Genomic DNA, 15,355 nt, shown 5'->3' with positions numbered 1-15,355 from the left:
GAGATTATAGATGCAACCAATAGGAATACTTATTTAATTTATACTGACTTTGATGAAATTCTGCTTTTGTTTATTTATTTAAATAGTTTTATTTAGTGTTTCCATTGTATGTTGTCTTCTTTTTTAAAATGGTGTGAAAGTGTTTGCAAAAGGAAGGTTAGGTAAATATTTGGCATTTTTTCTAATATGAGGAATGACAGGACTTAATTTTGATATGTGAATTCCTTTAGATAACAGAAGTCCTTGAAAAAGCCTACTGAAAATGGAGTAGTTTTAAGTGTCTATCTATAAGCTCAGTAGAGATTTGTAAAATCTGTTTTATTTATCTACATGTAAACCCTTTAGACTACATCTGTACAGAATATGTTCAAAACTGGTAGTCCAGGAGCACTGTTCTTTGGAACACAGCTTTCTGCGTTCTTTGTAAATAGGTAGCAGTAAATGCATCAGATGTTAGAAGTCAGAGAGCAGCAATTCTTTTCCTGTATTCTCAATGCAAATATTATAGACATCTCTTTTCATCCAGTTGCTCTTCAATTTGGCCTTGAAATATAAAGTGAGATAGCACTGATGAGGGGAATGGAAAGACATGGGCTAATGCTGAAAAATAGTTGGAGTTTCTCCTAGAAGTACATGTTTAATAAATTTTGATTCTAGATGCTTCCGTGAATGTCACTCATCTTAGCCTTGTTTCATAGTCTGAGGCAGTTGCTTAATGAGATAGTAAAGTGGAACTGCCTGTGTTCCATTGTGTTCAGCATTAGGAGAATACATATATGAAGTACCATGATCATGAAAAACTATATAAACCTATATAAAATCATCTTCTATATGGAGAATAAATAGATTGATATAGAAATTTCATTGGAAGACAAAAAATATATATATTTTGATGAACTTGCAGTTATGAAGCACTTTTCAGTGCAAGGTAGATATTACTCTCTGATTAGGGTATTTTGGTAAATCCTTTGTATTCTCCTACACCTAAGAAAACCAGCAGGCTCTGGTAGTTAGATTATGATATTACGCTTACACTATAAACAGGAGGCTTCACAGCTTCAATTCCAGTGAATTAAGAATGTCTCAGTACATCACAGACTGGCTGCAGGGGAACCTATCAGTTGTTTCCTATGAAAGTGTAGGTATGTTTCAGTGCATATATGGTCAATATATAGCCAATTGTCAAAGAATGATGAAACAAGGAGCTGAAGAAGTAAACAATCACACCAAATGAAATGTGCAGCATAAAAGCACACTGAGATGTTGGATTAACATTAAAGAACTGTAGAGACCCAAAGTTCAAGGGCAAGTTTTAATGTATATTTTCAAGATTCCCAGTAGCCTGAGCTTATGATGTCTTAAAAGGTCGACTGAAGGAAACTCAGCAGTTAACAGCCCTGCTCCTCTTGGGCAAGGAGCCCTGAATGAGCATAACTGCTGAGATAAGACTTTAAACTGAAGCTTGCATTAAATAAGGAATATTGCTTCCTGCCACTCTCTAAGCAAGGTGAAAATCTTTAGCCTTGCTTTTTCCTAAATAGACTTATGAAAGTATATGTGTTTGTGTGCGTATAATGTATTAAATAACACCACTTCATGCTCTTTTTCTTTAAGTGGAAGATGAGAAAATATTTGTGAAGCTAATGTGCTTTTTGCTATTTAATGCACCATTGGAAAGCATTTACATTTGCATTTAAAGGTCACACGAATTAAAAATAAAGGTGAGAATGTTTCTATGATATAACAATGAAACAAAATAATTTGTTTTACATTAAATATTTTTTTTTCATATTAATACTTCAAGATGGTTAGAAATTGATGTTTCAGTTTTCTTGTTTCCCTGAAAAGAAACAAATCTTGTTTCAGTTCAAGCTGAAGAAAATCCAATTCTTCTCTTTTGCATTCCTTGGTACCTACTTAGAATTTTTGAAACAAACAAAAAAATAAATCAAATTAGTTGTGTTATCCTTCCTGCTCTAGCTCAGATATATTTGTTATACTAAACTACACAGGAAAGAATGAACTTTTCCTGACATCTAATCACATAGGCTATGTGATTAAAGGCACATTAACACAGAGGAACTCAGAAGTCCCAGGGCAGGTGAGACCCTGATCAGAAATGTGACCCCACACACATCTTTCTGTCCCAGGTGAACCTCAGCCCCAGGTACTCCGGGGACACCCCACAACAGAAGTCAGCAAGGGTAGCTCTCCAGGGCATCTCAAAGACTGAGACATGACCCTGCCCAGAGGCTCATTGCTAAATATTTTCCGGTGTGAAGTACTCTATTTTGCATGTGTATCTGTGTATGGGAGGGCTGAATGTTAGCACATGGAGTCAGGCTATGGGTCACAGGGGAATGTGTGCATGGGGTTGCAGTAACTGGAGAGATGAGTGCATGACTACTGTGTGGGTATGTAGGTCAGTGTCAGCAGTCGCTGTGAACGTGTTGGGCTTACCAGTGAGTAGCATAAGAGTTTTATGATCCAAGTACTGTGAAGGCTGCAAACTTGGGCTCGGTACTGGAGAGATTAAAAAGGTCTGGGAGTTGGTTACCAAAGGGAGCAGGGAGGCTATGGTGGGCAACCTTGGCAGACTGCCAGGTGTCCACCCAGCTGCTCTCGAGATGGGGAGATCTCTTACCAATTATCATGGTAGGTAAAACAGAGTTGACTTTGGAATTTAATTTAATGACAATTAAAAAGACAGTAGTAAAGTGAGAAAAAAAAAGACAAAAACAAGGACACTTTCCCCCACCACTCCCTTCTTCCCTGGCTCAACTTCGCTCTTCTTTCACTCTTTATTTCAAAAGCAATTTCAGTATAACTAACTTCTTGTAAAGGAGATTGTTTTTCCAAGTCACGTTTAGGGCTCTGTCTTCTGTTCATATTGTCCTGTTTTGTTATAACGTATATCTTTTATGTACAGGTAGAAGTGGTGAATCTACTGCTTGATGTTTTGTTGTGGGGAAAAGAACATAATTTGTTCCACAGTAGAAAATAACAATTGCTCCAGCTATCTTAATCATATTCCACTTTAGCTTAAAATCATCTCTTCCTGCCAAATCTCATTGTCAGTAATCATTCCCTGTCTTCCTTGATTTTTCAAAAGCCTTTGATGCATTTGACTATGCTCTGTTTCAAGCAGCCTTGCTCTACAATTGTTCACCTTCTCTTGGTTTTTACTTCTCCAGCTTCTCATTTCAAGTTTCTTTATTAACCATATGCTCTAGCAAGCCTATTCCCACTGTTAAGTATAAGGGAGAATTCTTCCTCTTTGCTTTCCCTTTGATTGCAGTTGCAATTCAGTGTGTAGTTCCCTTTTCAGCTCTTTTAGCCATAGGTGAAGGACGAAATTCTTGGTCTTTGTCTCTTTTGCAGACAATGCTCTGTCCCTGTATTTCTTTTTATGTCTTAATATGCATTTGCTGGTTATGGCCTAGCGTCTTCTTATCCCCTCATCTTGTCCTTAGGGATAGTTTATACCCTTCTTTTATCCTATATCTGACTCTGCCTCTTCTCCCTACTTTAGTTTGTTGTGTGTGACCTTAGGACCTTAGCTCCAACCCATGGCCTCTCTTGACTGTTGGCTTTTACCCTCACCTCTGGTTCCAGGCAAGCTAGAAGAGAAGCAATACTTATTTTCCAATCTAAGCCCAAGTTTGTCATACTCTCTTTTTTTTTTTTTTTATGTCTGTGGCATAAAACATTCTGAATTTCTTTCACTTGTTCTCTACCACTTGCAACAACAGCATTTCTAAAAATGTATTTTTTACGTCTCCTTATTAATCATATACATATCTTCGGTAAAAAATTAGGCAAGATATATAGAATATATTCCTTGAAATGTCATATATTTGAATATAATTAGATTTTTATTCATCATATTTGATATTTTTTTCTCTGTTGTTTTGTCAGTATCATTAAACAGATGACTCAAAAAAAATGTCTTTGTATAGAGACCAAACTTTTAACCTATCCATGCAATGAAAAGACATCAAAGAAGATTCTGTCTAAGTTAAATGGATGCACATTTTTGGACTTTTATGTTTCTGATTAAGACTTGTGCCCTTGTTATGTTTATTTTTAGGATTAGAGGTGGTTTATCAGTTAACCAGTGTGCAGAACAAAGCATAATCACACAACAGTTTAGTCACATTTCCTGAGATTCATTTGAAGTATTGAATTTATAGTTTATCGATACAGTTCAATTAACATATCCTAATTATCATCAGAGGGACAAATTAAATCCATTATATTAAGGATTGTTTACAGAGTGGACATACAGTATGTATATTTGTGGTGATAGTATCTTTTATGATCACTGAATCATTGAATGGCTTGGTTTACAAAAGCACATTAGAGATCACCTAGTTCCAACCCCCCTGCCATAAGCAGGGGCACCACCCACTAGACCAGGTTGCTCTGGGCCCCGTCCAGCCTGGCCTTGAACACCTCCAGGGATGGGACATCCACAGCTTCTCTGGGTAGCCTGTTTCTGTGCCTCTGAGTGAAGAATTTCCTCCTAACCTCTAACCTAAATCTCCACTCTTTTAGTTTAAATGCATTCCCCCTTGTCCTGTCACTATCTGGCTGAGAAAAAAAGTTTCTTTCCATCTTTTTTTATAAGCCCCTTTTAAGCGGTGAAAACCTGCAATAAGATCACCCCAGAGCCTTCTCTTCTGTAGGCTGAACAGCCCCAGCTCTCTCAGACTTTCCTCATAGGAGAGGATTCTGTGATTCTATGACGTGAAGCTGTGATATGGGACTTTCAGGTTGGATACCAGGAAAAGGTTCTTCACTGAGAGGGTAGCTGGGCACTGGAACATGCTCCCCATTGAAACAGTCACGGAATCAAGCCTGCTGGAGTTCAAGAAGTATTTGAACAATACCCTCATATGGTTTGATTTTTGCATGGTCCTGTGCAGATCTAGGAGTTGGACTCGAGGATCCTTGTGTGTCCCTTCCAACTCAGGATATTCTATTATTCTATGATTCTTTTGCAAAGACTTATGAATCCAGAGGTGTCTTTATTATCGCTATTTTTAGTTATCAAGTTTATTTTCTTTTGGGGGATACTGTGGTAATACTGACAGGATTTATTTATTTTTTTTCAATACAGATTTTTATAGAGAGAGTCATTTTAGAATATTTTAACTTGAATGAATTTTACATTGTTACATTTAAATGAAATAAAACATGTACAAAGATTCTAAATGCCATGACATTGCAAGTAACTAGACATACCCTATGCAGACATACCCTAAGCTGTGCATCAAAAGATAGAATGTCAACACCATGCATAACAAGTAGATTTTGTATATCATCCTCAAAGGATAATGGGATTTTTTTGATCTGGACAACTTTTCTTTTAACCTGTGTCTAAATATCACTTCATCAGTTTTCTATCTCCTACAATTTTCTTGTATAAGCTCACATAGATTTTCTTTTACTTTGGGTGTCATTTGACATTGATTTTTTTTGACAAGCCATAAATCTTTATGGACACTATATTGAAATTCAGCATTGTTAACATTTACGTACCTAAGACTTTTATTTGCAGGAATTTTCTTTTTTCCTTTCTCTTGCCATATTAGTTATTTTATGTATTTCCAGTCCCAGGATCAGCTGGGGACAGCTCGAACAGAAAGAACAGAGGACTCTAGAGATAATGAATTGTGCACTGTCACCTTGAAGTTTCAGGTATCCTTGGCACTTGCTTCTCCATATATCTTCCTTTGGGTTTTACTGTTGGGTAGTAAAGTTGTTGTTTTAGCATTAAACAGCATTCAGGGACCCTGATGATGAGGTCACTTTCTATTTTCACATTCATCCATGTTGGTCAGGATAGGTAGGCATACTTCTGAGGGGAAAAAAAAAAAAAAAAAAAAAAAAAAAAAAAAAAAAAAAAAAACTGCATTACAATAACGTTTTCTCATTTAATTTTTTTAATTAAAATTACTTTTTTTAAAAAGTTGTTGAATATAAAGATTGTGTGTTGACTACTGGGAAAGTAAAACAAACAGTACTTCTTCCCTCAAATCTCTGAAAATAAGAAAATAAATACAATTAGGTTCAGACGTGCAGGCAATTAACTTTACTGAGAGAACCAGTGTGCTTTACAGGAAAAGGAACATTTTTAAAAGAAGTATTGATGCTCATTTTCATTTTGCCTTAATGGTCACAAATATTAAACTGGGAAAAGCTCATCAGTAATTATGTTATTAAGCTCACAGAATAAAATATGAACAGAAATTAAATGTTCTTGTTACGAAAAGAATAAAAGAGTGGTGAAGATGCAACAAAGGTTTCTAGAAGAAAAGTCAGGGATAAGACATCAACTGAAATATATCAGAAATGGGTAAATGCTGCTATCTCATATGTATAACTAAAAAAGATAAAGGCAATATTATCACAGTTGTACTATAGCAACAACTTTAAAGAGTTAGTGGCTACATTCTTGAAAACAATACCTACAGGTTACACATGCTAGCAAAAAAAAAAGAAGGAAAAAAAAAAAACAACAAGCAAGAGCCATTGGTAAGAAGACAAGTCTAGTGATCAAGTCTAGTGACTTCATCATAGAGAAATTTCCATTTTTTGAAAAGATATCTAAGATATCTTTGTCTAAACTATCTGACTTCAGAAGCTGATGAATTACCTACGACTGGAGAAAGATAGACAATATCTATGTGTAGAAAAATGGGGGAAAAAAGGGCTCTAGGCAATTATAAACCAGACAAATTTTGCTATTAACAGGTTTGTCACACAAACAATAACATGAATTATTAACAAGCATTTGAACAATAGCATTGTGAGATGAGTATGACACAACATGGAGTTCTCAGAATGGATCACATCAAATACCTGTGTTATACAAGAGAGCCATGGAACAAGTACTGGAATAAGTAAAGCTTTGGTACTCCACAGAGACATCTTTCTTATGCCATGTCTATTAATGCTTAAAGTGGGTAATGTTAGGACAATCTATTGCATGACAATCTTAAATGCAAAGTAAGATCTTCTAAAAGCTATTATATGCTGAATAAAAAACTGACTGTTGTTGCAAAAGGAAAAAAATATATCAGTAAGAAACTCAGTCATTTTATACACAACAAGCAAATAAGTAGAAGTCTTAATAGAACTATTGGATTCTGACTGCCTGTTGGAGAAGTCATTGGTTTGATATGCATCCTATTTAAAAATACTGGTGTTGCTTTCTTAGTCATGCAATAGTTTAAGAAACTGTAAGAGGAGAATTGAAGATGAAACCAAACTGTAAAACGTTCATTTACTTGAGTAATTTACCATATTATGCAGTGTTGTCATAAACTACATATATAGCATTACCCCAAAATTATTTTTGGAACTTAAAAATTCAGAGTAAGAAATTTAAGGAGTCTATTAAGTTAAGCAATGCAAAAATTCTGCCATCACTTTGTCAAAATAAATTGAATGCATTAATCAGTTAAATCAAATCAAATCAAAATTTGTCACCTGTTATCTATGAAGAATGTGCACAACTCAGTACAGAATTATTGGTCATATTTTGTTTTATTTCTATCGCACTGTCACAACTAACTTCTCCAATACCAGCCAGTCATTCAGAGAACAAAGTGACAAATAGCAGTCTTACCTTTGTCTAAACAAGTACTTTTTAATTCTCTTCAACTAAGTCTATTGATCTTTTCCATGAAGAAAAGAGTCTTCTGTGAATCTTTTCATTTATAGAGTCCTGTTGCGTTTGTTAAGATACATGCTTCTGTGAATTTATGTTTAAGTTAAAACACAGTTAAACAAATATGACTTAAATTTAGAGGTGGTTAGGAGGACCTGTTAAAGCAGGTGCAGAGGAAAGCTATAAAACTGATAGAAGGCTGGAGCACCTCACCTATAAAAAAAGGCTGAGAGAGATGGGGTTGTTTAGCCTAGATTAGAAGAGAAGGCTCTTGTGAGACTTCATGGCAGCCTTTCAATACTTTTAAGAAAGATGGTGAGAGACTTTCTACAGGGGCATGCAGTGATAGGAGAAGGGATAATAGCTTTAAACTGAAAGTGGGTAGATTTAAATTAGATATAAGGAAGAAATTCTTTACTCAGATAGTGGTGAGGCACCGGAACATGTTGTCCAGAGAAGCTGTGGATGTCCCCTCCCTGGAGGTGTTTAAGGTCATATTGGATGGGGCCTAGGGCAACCTGATCTAGTCTCTAGATGTCCCTGACCATAACAGAGGAGTTGGACTGGTTAATCTTTAAGGTCCCTGCTAACCCAAGCACATATTAAATCCAGAGGTAAGGCAAAATACATAGTAAAGCATACTGGAGAAGAAAATTTCTTTAATTACAAAAAGGATTAATCTCCTTTTTGAGGTACATCAGATGATCCATAATTTGAGAAGACATTCAAGAAGTCTTATCAATGTGGTGTCCAGAACATGAAATTATCTCACATCACAGTCATTACTACGTCTAGCACCTGTGGAGGATAAAGTAATAAGATTCAGTTAAACCAGCTGACTCAAGGAAATACTTAAAGATTTTGTTTTCTTGGTCTGTACTGCTGTAGACATAAGAAGATACCTCTAACATATTTTGAATACTCTTTACTAAATTGCTGTATTACATTTAAACAGCTGGTGTGAGAAAATATTTGCCATCATTCTATATGCAGAAATTTATACTTATGCATTCCTTCAATGCAATGTGGGTGTAGATGTCAACTAAGATATGAATTATAGATCACTGATTAATGATTTTAAAACACTTCTCATGAAGTCAGTGCATACTAATGACTTGATTAGATTTGCTAATGTGCCTCTTCATGTTCTCTCTGGAAAGCTCCTGGATTTTGTCAGTTTGTGAACTTTAAGATTATTCTAAAGCTTGGATATTATGACATATAATAATAATGTTATTATTGCAGTTGTGATACATGAATATGATCATTTGCGGAAAGGTCTTTTGGTGGGTGTTGTGTGTCAGAACACTTGCATCAACTGCTCTATTCTGCTGCAGAGAATGCACATTCCACTGTGGGTTGTATAAGAATGCAGCCTGAAGATAATATTCAGCTTTAATAGAATTTCCGCTGAGATATCGTGTCATGTTTGGGGAAATGTATGACAATTTGTGCAGTTCTAAGCCATAAACCAATTCAAAAGAATCCAGGAGAGAGCAATGTGCATGATCACAATTCTAGAAAATTTGATTTTTGAGGAAATACTGACCATTGTCACTTTAAATATTCTAACAAAGTACAAACCAGTGGGACACTTCATTTTCAAATACATAAAACATAGTTTTGTGAAAGAATAAACGGAATTGTTTTCCTTTTCACTGTGGGTTTGAGAAGAAATAATGGGATGCCAATGAAGCAAAGCAAGTTAAGCGCATTGTTAGAGCATACCACAAAAATGTCCAAGATTAAGAGGAAGTGGTAATTTTGTTACTCCAAATAGGAAGGGGGCAATCTTTTCTATATAACAACACTGAAAAAGACAATAGATTGGAAAATAAAAAGAATAAGTCAAGTAGAAAGTATTAGAGAAATGAACCAGTGGATAATTCTTTAAGTCTAGCTTCTTTCCCCCAGAAGTGTTTAAGAACAGAGAGACAGAAATATAGGAATAAGATTGCATCACATGCAGGGTTAACAGCTAGTCAACTAAGCTAGGGTATATCAAAAAACATCCCGTGCAATTTATGTAGACTAAAAAAATCACACCTTATGTGCAAAGCCAAGGATTTATGGCTAGTGAGATTAAAGTCTTAAAAATCCAATCAAATAAGAATAATTAGTCACATTACAATGTTATAGTCCAAATTATCCAATTATTGCAGCTCATTTCCAATAATGATACAGTTTAAACTGATGTACACTATTCTCTTTTCTCTGGTGTTATATACCTTTCCTATATTTTTCTGGGTCCAAAAGTTGAGGAAGATGAGGGAGGTTAGAGCAAGTCATTAGCATCCCAAGGTTATTGACAGCGGAATTTAATGTAAATGGTTTTTGATGTTTTTGATGTTGATGGTTTCTTACTCATCACTCTAGTTTATTCTTGGTGTAATTTTTTATGTTTTGTAATATGCATGACACCTTCAACTCCTTTGTGGGTCCACCACTCCATTTTAGATCCAAATAGACTATGCATAGTGTAGTTTGGATATGTTTTCCTTGTTCTCTTTGTTATCCTTAAAGCAGATTGTACCCAAATACAAAGGTTGCATTAACTGACTGTTGGTGAAAGGGCCTGGGCCTCCGACTTCATCCTGTGCCTTGTACTTACAAGGCCTTTGCCACGTATTTTGTGCTCGTACTTTTGGAGATCTCTAATAAATGTTTTATTTCTCAACAACCCTCATCCAGTGGCTTCCTGATATTACAAGTAACACGTGTTAATACAACACTGTTAGATATTTCAAAAATAGCTAATTCTATAAAAACAATGATATATCAAATTATATGAGCAGACACAATGCTTTGGTAGTAGCTTTTCAGCAGTGCCTGATGGTTATAGCAGTATCATTGGTGTATTCTCAGAATTACTCTACAAGAGTAATTATAGCTAATTGTAGTAGGAAAAGGAATAAATGCATTCTGAAGTTCTCTTTTAGCACTAGAATTCTATTTTATATTCTGTACCATGTTGATGGGCTCCTAGCACAAAGATATTTCAAGGAAGAAAAAAAAAAAAAAAGAAAGGAAATTATGCTACCTATTTATTAATGGGTTAACAATAAAGTAATGTCCACTTCCATTCCAGCTGAGATACTATCTAAAAAGTGATTCAGTACCTGGTGAAACAGCTATGAGAGAAAGGAAAAGGCTACATAAGCATATACATTACTCCATAGCAGGAAGAAATACTGCCAAAAAAGGATTACGATCTTATATTTTTTAAACTGTTGTATTTTCCTCAGCTGTGATTTAAAAAAAAAAAAAATCTATTTCATTTCCAGCAAAGTATTTTAATATTGTATAGAGTATATTTGCAGAACTTTGGAAAAAAAAAAAAAAAAAAAAAAGCTTAAACATTAGCACATCAGTTAGCACATCTAATATATTGAAGAGAATTTCTGACTGTTATCATTAGAGTGGTAATAATGTTACCATAAATCAGCAGCTCCAGAATTTTCTGTGTACAGTGGACATGTAATATAAACATTGAGACAGTTTTGCAAAATGAGACATTTTGCAAAATGCAGTCAAACTATAGTGGATTTATGTTGATGTGAGTGGAATTTCACATCATGACTTTAATAAGTGTGGAGAAGACATTGACATGCACTACTCTCAGAGTGACATTAAACAGACAGACACAGACACAGACACAGACACAGATTTCTAGGTTGGAAGAGACCTCAAGATCATCGAGTCCAACCTCCGACCTAACACTAAGCACTCCACTAAACCATATCGCTAAGCTCTACATCTAAACGTCTTTTAAAGACCTCCAGGGATGGTGACTCCACCACCTCCCTGGGCAGCCCGTTCCAATGCTTAATAACCATTTCGGTAAAGAAGTACTTCCTAACATCCAACCTAAACCTTATGCCACTTTGCAGGAACATGTAACATGTGACAGTTGGAGACAAAATTCAAAGCTGTATCAACGTAATTTGATGCGAAAACATCTGAAGACAAGTCATGGTAGTGGGCAATAGTTAGATCAAGTCATGGTAGCGAGCAATAGTTAGATCACCTGTTTGAAAGGATTGCAAAGACAATTCAGATACTCTGGAGTGCCTGAATTCTTTTCTGTGTGAAAGTATTTTCCATTACATATCATCATGCCAGCTCTACAGTGCAACCTACCAAAAAATTATGTATATATATTTCATTACGCTAGACTTAATTTTGTATGAGTATGAGTATGATTCTTATCTGATTTATACAACACAAAATATGACATTTCCATGAAAAAGTATTTTGTTATGAAATTGCAAAAACAATAAGAAATCAAAATCTGCACTTATAATTTGCACTTATATATCTGCACTTGATAATTTGGAATTTAACAGTGGATATAAATTGGAAGTTTACTACCGCTTACTTTGTACAATGTGCTAAAATTAAAATAGATGGATGGAACTTTTAATTTTTCAAAGTATCAACAATCAGTTGCCCTAGATATGATTTTCCAGTCAAAAGCAAATATAAATAATTAATGGTACTCATGTGAAAAGAACAGTGACAAACAATTTAGTGTACAAGTCAGCTTCTCTTTCGCTCCATAATTCTGATAGCTTCATCTTTGTGAGACTGATATCTATGATCCCTGCTGAGTCCCTATCTATAAGATCCTTATTGTACAAGAATATTTGATTTGCATTATTCAACCTCTAAGAGGTTCTTTAAAGACACAAAAGGAAATCAGCTATAACAAATGAAAAGAAAAAAAAAAAAAAGATTTCCAAAAGAAGTATTTCAGACACAGGAAAGTATAATTCTAAAAAGTAAGTGGATTATTCTAATCAGTTGGTCCATTTAAAAAAAAAAAAAAAAAAAAAAAAAAAAAGTGCTTAGCTCTATTTATTTAAAAGAAATTCCAAAAACTTTATAATATTAATTTTTTAAGAAAATCTTGGTATTGTTATTGTATAAGCTCAGCCGCCTGAACATGAAAGAAATATATGAAAAATGCAGGCATTTGCAACTTGTATTGCAGTGTGCACTATTCTCAGATTCATAGAACAAATATGAATGAATGCACTCTGTATACTAATGCTTCAAACTGGTAAATAGTTCATATGAATTAGAGGAGGCAAGTGACTGAAAATATTGTTTCCTTTGTCTGTTGTAGGAAAACAGCCACTGGCGATACAACTTCTATATGTGCAGAGTGAGGGAACATTTGCTCCAAAACATCCAAAATCAGCATCCAGATTATGGGGATAAATTACAGGGAAACACACACACACACACAAGTTTCAAATGGACAAGCACCTTTGGTACCTCATGAATTTATGAGGTATGTTTAATTACTCCTCTGAATCCTTTCAGAGAAGAGGATTATTTGAGGTCAGAGAATGGGGAGAATATTAATAACTATGATCTCATATACTCTGAGTGCAAATGATCCCAATGTTAGCACTGAAATCATTAATATGGATATTCATCTTGTAACAGCAGCTCATTTACTCCAGCTATAATTGTCCCTGGTATGTATTTAGGGATAAAGTGATGTGAAATGTTTCTTTGCAGAAAGTGTTGATTATAACGTATATGAAACTGGGAAAAGATATTGTTATAAGTTTGATGTATACAAAACTGAGGTTTCATGTGAAAAAAATCAGAGGAAAATACATTTATAGCCAATGTATTTTAGTCTAAAATGAAAAAATACAAAGTAGTTACACCACACAAAACTGTGAAAAAGACAGATAGTGCACTTTCATCATATATTAATCAGATTTGTCTTTTCTACACACACAAAATTCTTTAGGTGTAATCCGCACAGCTAGAAGATTTCTAGAAGGTGTCATCAATCATTTATAGTCACTGATAATGATAATATACATGGAATATAATCTTCAATCAGAGTGAAATTCTCCATAATGACTTCAGATCAAAAAAAAAAAATATATATATATATATATATAGGTTATCTGTAAAAAGAAAAAGAATTTAATCACTCTATAGGATTTTATTTTCTTTCAGACCAAATTTTAAATTCTTCACAAATAAAATTTGAAATAGGCCTAGTGTATTTTATCCCACCTAACAGAGTCTGAACCTACTTTTTGTCATACATTCAGGGGTGTCATACATGTCATACATGTCATACATTGTCATACATGCAGGGGTGGCAGTTATAATGGAGTTGGTGAGTTGTGTTCCCATCAGTCGTTTGTAGCCCTCTGCCCATGGGATTTCTGCTTCCCAACCATACTAAACATGGACACTGCATGCGCTGGCACCAAAGTGCCATGACATATTAGGACAAGAGGCACACAATAACTGCCCAGCAACCACCTATGGAACAGGGGGATCCTTATCACTTTCAGAGCCACTACTGCATTTCTGCATCTGGAACAAAGAAAAATATATGCCCTGAGGACAATAAATTTTGGACAGGCTGGAATAACCTAATTCCACTCACAGACTTATATTCCAATACAGGTAATGGGGCAGCAAAGAATTGTAATGTCTTCGCACACATAAATGAAAGAAGGTATTAATATACTTTCAGCTCTAAACCACAGTGAAATAACAGACATCTCTAATTCATTAGCTGTAATTACCTCAAAAAGAAAATTTCTATCTAACAATTTTATCTTCCATTCTCCTATTTCTTACTCTCATCCTTATCTTTCTCCATTGTTGCATCTTTCCATTTCCTTTATCAACATGTTCATATATCCGTTCTCCTCCTCATCTCCACATTTTTTATTATTATTATATTTGATCCTCACATGACAATTGTAGCACTGGGTTTTGGATTTTTAAATTATTCTGATATGCTTCCACATATGAAAGAATTAGAAAAATAAAATCAAATCAAATAAAATAAAATAAAATAAAATAATAGTCTACTTTTTCTACAGAATTGGGACTAGAGTCCTTTGTCAAATTACCTCTGAATAAGGTAGGAATGGAGTGGTGGGAAGGGAAGGGAAGGGAAGGGAAGGGAAGGGAAGGGAAGGGAAGGGAAGGGAAGGGAAGGGAAGGGAAGGGAAGGGAAGGGAAGGGAAGGGAAGGGAAGGGAAGGGAAGGGAAGGGAAGGGAAGGGAAGGGAAGGGAAGGGAAGGGAAGTTACTGAGTCTATCTTAGCAAACAGAGAACTTGATGTCTAATAACATTTATCAAAGGTGGGATCATTAGCTAGGTTAATATACCCTTTGAAAATTAATAGATAATGCCTTTGACTCATTAAGAAAGAACTTTAGATTAGATTTACTGAATATATGCCACAAATGCATACTTGTTTTAGGGTTCCCAAAGTTAGACCAAGGGGAGAAAAAATATTTTATATTTTTAAACTAATCTAGAGGTAATAGTCTACTAATTCTTCTCAAATTAATTGCTCTTTGATTTTGTTTAAATTTGCAAGGTAAAGTCATAATCAAATATCATTTAATATTGTCTCAAGACCAGTTAATTTTCTATTTTCAACATATCTGTGTTTAAAAAATACATTTTTCTGGTAGAATTATTTGAAAAGATTTTTTCAACTTATTCTATTAAATGTATCAGTAGGGTCTATAGAAACTGAATGTTATAAACTATTTATTTAACAGAAAATCTGAATAGATTTTCATAGCTTTCTTAGCCTTTTAATTTGAATATTTCCTAATGTTTCATCTTTACTAAATTCATCATTTCTGCAGTTAATGAAATATATTTAGAGGT

General features: G+C 34.6%; 1 long non-coding RNA gene across 2 annotated transcripts; it reads right to left on the bottom strand.

Annotated features, from left to right (window-relative positions):
• Window positions 1-5,087: 5,087 nt before the first annotated feature.
• On the bottom strand, window positions 5,088-8,472 carry LOC121068170. 2 transcript variants are annotated; one of them, XR_005818674.1, is made up of 3 exons: window positions 8,321-8,472; window positions 7,637-7,762; window positions 5,088-5,863 (listed from the first exon to the last, which is right to left on the bottom strand). It is a non-coding gene; the product is annotated as an uncharacterized LOC121068170 (long non-coding RNA). The 2 variants fall into 2 exon arrangements; XR_005818673.1 differs by having other exon boundaries at window positions 7,637-8,472.
• Between the last annotated feature and the right edge of the window lie 6,883 nt (window positions 8,473-15,355).

Source organism: Cygnus olor, chromosome 3 (genome assembly GCF_009769625.2).
Source record: "Cygnus olor isolate bCygOlo1 chromosome 3, bCygOlo1.pri.v2, whole genome shotgun sequence".
In the NCBI taxonomy this organism is placed as follows: domain Eukaryota; kingdom Metazoa; phylum Chordata; class Aves; order Anseriformes; family Anatidae; genus Cygnus; species Cygnus olor.
Note: the sequence above shows the minus strand (reverse complement) of the source record. Positions and strands in the feature narration are given on the sequence as shown.